Below are 7,419 nucleotides of genomic sequence, written 5' to 3'. Positions count from 1 at the left end.
GACATTTTTACATCCACACCATTGGCACAGAAGTATTAAAGTCAATCAGCGAGATTTCTGAAGACGAATCCACTGGTTAGTTAATGCAAAACTCTATTCATTCGCTTGAGAGAAGTTTTGGGTAAAATCATTCGAATGTTCCAACCTTTGAAAACGTATTTCGACAACCTTCCTTCACCCCTCAAAAAAGCCAGATGTATTCGCAAATTCTCGCACTATCGAAACTCTGATTCTTTTTTGTTTATGAACAGGTGAAAATCTCTTTTTATTAACTGAAATTTTTCCAAAATAAAAATTATTTAATTATTATTTTATAAATTTGCCGTGATTTTCAAAAAAACAAAAAAGAAAATTGAAGGCGACAATATCAGGAGTTGCAATTTACAAATACTTGTACACAATTACCTTTCGGAAAAAAACGAAAATGGAGCACCTGAAGATAGAAAACTATGACTTGAACCAATTTGAAATAGAGGCGAAAAAATTTCGAAGTAAATATTTCATTTTACAACGTCAATTTTCATTTTCTCATTTTAATTGCATTCAATATGTATCAGGTGATTGCTACGAATACTTGAGGCATAGACTCAACAGTTTGCTCAAGTAAAACTATTTGGTAGGGTACTTCTCACTGATAAACTCGACTGGGTAAAAATTGAGAAAACATTTATTTTCCTCACAGAAAATAATATTTTGAAAGCATTAGATACTACTTCACATATGCTGTTCGAACAATTTACTTATATTTCTCAGTATATAGGTGACAAACGAATTCATGAATGGAGCAAAAAAGAAACGTCCGTTGACAAAAGTTGGGTTCAATGTTTTACTTTTCTGTTGAAGCTAAACATACCATTCGTTGAGCTTTCAGAGATCGTACCATGAACATCGGCACCAGTGGAACGCATATTTTCTACCATTAACAGAATGTGGGCATACCAAAAAACTTACCTACAAGTACCGTGAAATCGATTTTATTTGTGAAGATTGATTAAAAATTTTCTTGTTTGGAATATTTCATTCACTTAAAATCGCACCCCGAGCTTCTTCAAAAAATCAGTTAACAAGAAAAATACGTCAGACCAGACGTCTTCAACAATTCCGGAAACTCTGCCCACTTCATCAACTGATATACAAAAGACAGAACCAAACAGTGATTAAATCTTTTTATCATTTTTAATATTACTTTTCTTTCTCTCTTATCATTTCAATTCTTAATACCCTGAACAGGGTGCATTAAGTTTTCCACCAAGTTTGTACCACCCAGAAGGAAACTTTGCGAAATTAATTTGAAATAATTTTTAATATCTTTTTAATTTTTACTGAGTATATGTGTGCCTCACACCAGAGAACGTATATCATAGAGAAGGTTCAATTGCGGACCAGCGTGTGAATTGTCAAAACCTAACAAGATTTTAATAGTGGATTTCACCACATCTGGCTCGGAAGGAGAAATTTTAACAGTGGCGCGTAAACAGAGCTGAGCATTGTCTGAAAATTATGTTCAGAGACTTGCTTTGATATTACAGCTGCATGTTAGCCTTTTGGCTTATATTTTTATACGTTTATATGCAATCATATTTATTCATATGAATATCATTTTGCGAATTTTTATGAATGCATGCAAAACTGATAAGATCTTTTAAATTATGAAACTTCGAAATAATATTTATAGTCAATTTGGGCATTTAATAATTTTATATAGTTTTTACCTAAAATACATTCCTAATAAATATTTAATATTATAATAATAGAGATTAAATTTATTACAATATATGTATGTATGTACATCTTTTATCATATTAATCTTATATAGTCATATGTATGTACGTATGTATTTGAATGTACGCATTCAGAAAGTCAAATCATGATTTTATCACTTATCAATACACTATATGTGCGCGCATTGATTTATATATACACGCATATATCTACATAAAATTGCCGAACAAATAATGCATACACAAACCAACCGACATATGTGTGTGCGTACACATGTAAATATGTCACCCGCAAAAACTACAAACATTGTTCTACAAAAATAACAATCGTCACAAGTCAATATGTCAGCCAAATAGGCGAAGCCCAAATTTATAGTAAATAACACAACAACAACATTTTCATTCATGAACGCAGGCGTACTTTTAACAAGCAACCTCGCTTCATTCATAAAAACAGATACCCTCACATCCCCCCGAGCATGCTTTTGCCAAAAGCGTCTTTTCACGACGATGGCAAAAGCTAAAAATCATAAATTGAACAAATTTCTGATATTCCCTCTAGAAGGGAAAAGTGACAACCCCTCAAATATGAGTATTAAAATATTTTACAATAAAAGTGACAACATAGTATATTTGTCGATTTACAATTCAAGAAACCTTTTAAAGAAAATATTCAATATTCCTCTGATTTATGCATACAGTAAACCTCGGTTAAGTATCAATACTCCAATCCCTCTTATCTGCCTGTGTCATGCTGCATCTCAGGTTTTTTTTTTTAATTTTTTAAGGAAAACGGTTATATTTTTTTATTAAATACATAGATTTTATTTTTTTGGTACCACTCCTTAAGTACCACAATCGCTTATGTACCACAAAGCACAAAAAATCTGCATCTTTGGTTTTGGCACTTAACCGGGATTGACTGTATTTGTCAAAGAATGTGCGTATGTAAATATTCGAATTTTTTGTACACACATCTGTCCGTATATATGCACATGACTTGTTGACTTTGTTTCCATTTACGCATGCCACGTTGTATATGAATAAGGGTTGATTTTGTACTTGCCATATGCGATGTATGTTTGTAAGAGTGTGTATGGTTCTGATTTCCCATGAAACAATGAGTGTACATATTTACATAGATACGTTGCGTATAGACAAATTAACAATTATAATGGGTACTTTCATATTTGTTTACATGCACACATAATTATACATATATATATGTATAAGAATATTTGCGACCGCTTGGTCTTTTCTTATGGGTTTATGTCAAGCAAGAGGAGTACAAAATCAAACCCAGAAATTTGACTGAACTGAAGCAGTCCTTTAAATACATATTTAATGCAATCCCGACTTCAACCTTTCAGCCCGCATTAATTTGCTAATTAGGTGTCGCATATGCGTGGCTAAGCATGGAGGAATAATTAATTGTATAAAATAAAATTAAAATTTTCTATACAATACAACAAAAATTGATAAAAAAGAAACTTAATACGGTTAATTTTTATAGCACGATTCGTGAGCCGCCCTGTATATGCAGAATATCTTAAAATTATATGCAAAGTCGTTTGCGCATTGTAAATATACGAATCTGTAAGCGTACATTTCTTAACATTGAATTTAGCATTATTTTTCTCATTTAACATTCAAAATGCTCAATTCTGTTATTTTGCGCTCCGCAGGGGTAAAATTCTGGTGAAATCCGCTTATAATTTGTTTGAGGTGAGATCCTCTTAACTTGGCGAATAACCCTCCGTCAAGAGGAACATTTTGACAATCGGCACACCATGAACCTTCTCTATGATATACGTTCTCTGCTAGCACGAGCAAAAATCCTTTTATCGACAAACAAATCTGTGAATAAATTATTTGTTATACCTGTGACGGACATGTAGTAACAAGATCATAATACTAATATTATAATATTTTGTTTACTACGTTGATGACACTATGCATTTCAAGAAAAGTGTGTAGAAATATCTTATTTTCCATTTTATATCATACTTTTTGAACTCATTTTGACAGAATATTTTGAAGAAGCTTTTACAAACCTTTTTTAGCTGTGTTTTTTTTACAAGGTCTGTTCAAACAATAACGGGAACTTTCGTTTTTTGAAAAAAAATTTAATATCTATTCAATTGTCTATATGAGTGTTGTCGCCTTCAAAATTTTTCCCAGCGCTTCTTCCAATCGGCGAAACTCTTCTCAAACTCTATTTTTGCGATGCGCTTTTAATGCCATCTATGCTTATAAAGAGCCTTTAAGGTTCTCTTTATTTTTGCAAATAGCCATACTTGGCGATTATGGAGGTTGGAGCATCGTTATAATGTTTTTTTTTGTCCAAGAACTCACGAACAAATTCTTAATTCATATATTAATAATTTCATAAAAACATGTCTGACCTCAGCGGTTGCTACAGACAAAATAAGCAATGAATACATCTGAAAATTGTATCCTACTTCAGGGGTTTGTATAAGAACATAAAATAAAAAAGAAATTAAAAATTATGACGACTCATTATATTAGGGATTTGAAGTATCTTTACCAATTCCAATCATATTCAGTGCTAAACCTCATAATTTTTAGCAAAACTTGCCCACTTAACTTCATCAAAATATCGCACACTTTGACCAACCTAATCGGTCTAGTTGGTCAGTCAGACATCATTATATGGGGCAGAGAAAGCTGATTGCATTAACTTTTAAAAAAAACAAACACTATAAGTGTGTGGGGGATGTAATTATAATTGAAAGAGGAATGAAAATTAAATATAAATTAATTTTAAATTATTGATGGCTACCTATATGCACATCGAAAATAGTACATATTTCTACTACTAATTAGTTCAATTAAAAATAAACAAAGATTAGTCTCTCAACACAATGGAGTGCACAATACAAGGAAACTTTAGCGAATACAAAGAAACTAGATGGTGTGCTCACGCGAGAACATGCCACATAAAGTTGTCCGTTGGAAAAGCATGGTGCACCCAAATCTAAGCCACAAACAAACAACGTTTGGCCTTCTGAGTTATTCATCGCCATTGCAAATGTCAATCTAATTGGAATTTTCGCCTCGAAACTTGCCATTCAAAATGGTAGCATCGTTAACGTTTTTCTTTTATTTTTTTACAACTGATCTTGTGCCATTGCAAAGCAGTGGTCCCTGGTAACAACTGTTTTATGTTTGAATTTAATTCATTGACGTCCACATTTTTGCTGCCAAAATCAATCTTTCTGCCAGCCAACCTTATATTTCGTGTATACATCGAGAAGTATATTGTCCATGAGAGTATTTTGTGAGTCGATGATAGTGCAGAAATCCGTCGGTAAATTTATGCATCCAGTGTTTTTACGTACAGCTGTTATACATTGGCAATAGCTAATAATTGTTTTGTGAAAGTTTCGGCAGATGAATCTTGAAGCATGTAAACGTGCATGTTCACTGCAAGTAGTAGTGGAAGAATTCACGATTTACATATATCTGTGTTGATTAAATCAGATTCACTTTGATTTGGTGAACTCATACTAAATTAACTGATTGGTAAATTCGGTACGACAGTGCAATGATCCTTAATAGCTCAAATCATATGTAATATCAATGCTTCATTGTACATTGCAACACGGAATGATATCGTTAGAGCGTCGCATCTTGTGCGAGGTCGATACAATATATCATCAGTTGTCGAATTTTTGAGATCTGGCCGGGAAACATGTCGTCGATACTATAGCAAATAGTAGACGAATTGATATTTCTGTACAGTATCATGCTGCTTCAGCAAGCATACTGTCCCACCCAAGAATGATAGGATACAAGATTACAACCGTCATGTTGTGAGGTAATTCTTTTATGTTAAAAAGAAGAAACATAGAACGGCATGTAAATTGTAAACAAAACACTTTATTAGTTTATATTGAAAAAATTTTACTGAAATAAATAATATAATATTACGAGAAAATATTTTGGTCATTTTTAAATAAATACTTTTATCTATTGACAACATAATTGCAATTAAGTGAATGATTGCGATTGCGATGTATCCAGCAGTAATTTCATTTATTATACACAAACATATACAAATATTAATAATAGTTCAGATGTATTTAAATGAAATTATAGTGAAAAGATTCTGAAAGTAAAATTTTTATAATTATTAAAGTAATTTCTTCTATAAAAAATTAACAATTTTTTGCAACTTTAACCGAAGAAAAACTGAAAAAACGTTTTTAATGGTTTATTTGCATAATAGTTATTGCTACTTGCAACTTTCATTTTTCAAAATCAATATATTATATACTTTTAAATTTTAATAAATACAACCTTCGCAATCCGAATTCCTTTTATCCATTTACTTTTTGGCAATTATGTTGTCAATAGATAAATTTATTTATTTGAAAATAAGCCAAATATTTTCTAGCAACTTTATTCTATTCGTTTCAGTAAGTTTTCACTATAAACTAATCTATTAAATCTATTTCACAAATTAACAAAACTGTTTACGTTTTTGCATACAATTTACATGCTGTTCTATGCTTCTTTTTCTCAATTAAAATTAAAAAGAATTACGTCGGCTTTGGCCGTTTTGATTCGCTATGAGAATGAAATTAACTTGACTTAATGAGAATAAAATAAGGCAACTTAGCCTCCAGATGTCTCTCAGTAAAATTATTATCGAAGTTCATAAATCGTCAACCAGTAACAACTTTATGTTTAAATGTGGTAATCAAATAGCAATTGTGTTTCCAATTTTTATGCACACATTTTCAGTACATCTTGAACTATACTTCTCAATCGAACTTACCGAACGTAATCAATATATCCTCGCAAGTTGTTATAATCAAACACCTGGAAATATTTTCAACAAAATGTTGTTTATAAAATGTTATTTTTGATTTTAACATTAGTTTGAAAGAATTGTGAATCCACTACAATCAATCAAAAACACGGAAAGGTTATATACTCATCGGAACATATGGAACGATGTCCTCATTTTATAGTACCAAACTTATATTTTATTCAAAGGAAAAATGCAAACAACAAATGGACATTATTTGGTCTTGAGACTAATGTATTTGTAGAGATGGCGATGGCTAAACGAATGGAAAACTGTAGCGTTCTGAATAGAATCGTAGATTCAGATGGTGTCATTGGCAAACTTGGCAACAGGATCATTTTCACTTCAATGTTTTCAATTAATAAATATTGCTTTAAGAATATTTCCGGTGATCTTTGTGATCAAAAAAGTGTACCGTTGAATAAACGAGTATCCTCAACCGAAGATTATTTGGTGGATTTTACACGTTCATTTTCTAGACATCAGAATGCCTGATACCAACTGTTGTATCTGGAAATTATGTTCTCAAACATTTTTAGCTGCGAATAAAGACGGTTAAGGATTTTAAGAGTTTATCACGGACAAGAAATGTTTAAGACACAGTTTATTCGTTTTACTTATGGTGTTTTTTTGTCTCGATATAATTAATTTCTATACAGTAAAGTTTGCTATATAATGAACAAATTTTAAAGCTGGAAATTCAAGCCTCAAAAGGCTTTGTCTCCATATGGTGAATTTTTTCAAACACGCATCGAAGTAGCACTTCAATTGAGAAAAGTTATTGATTATTAACAAAGTTAAATAAAAGAAGAGAACAAAAAAAGATATTGCTAATCATTTTGGAAGTCTGCCTAGCACTTT

General features: G+C 31.5%; 1 long non-coding RNA gene across 1 annotated transcript; it reads left to right on the top strand.

Moving 5' to 3' along the window:
• Positions 1 to 6,105: 6,105 nt before the first annotated feature.
• LOC118682194 (uncharacterized) lies at positions 6,106 to 7,160 on the top strand. Its single transcript, XR_004977916.1, has 2 exons — positions 6,106 to 6,163; positions 6,285 to 7,160. It is a non-coding gene; the product is annotated as an uncharacterized lncRNA (long non-coding RNA).
• The last annotated feature ends 259 nt before the right edge of the window (positions 7,161 to 7,419 follow it).

This window comes from Bactrocera oleae, chromosome 3, assembly GCF_042242935.1.
Source record: "Bactrocera oleae isolate idBacOlea1 chromosome 3, idBacOlea1, whole genome shotgun sequence".
NCBI lineage: Eukaryota > Metazoa > Arthropoda > Insecta > Diptera > Tephritidae > Bactrocera > Bactrocera oleae.
Note: the sequence above shows the minus strand (reverse complement) of the source record. Positions and strands in the feature narration are given on the sequence as shown.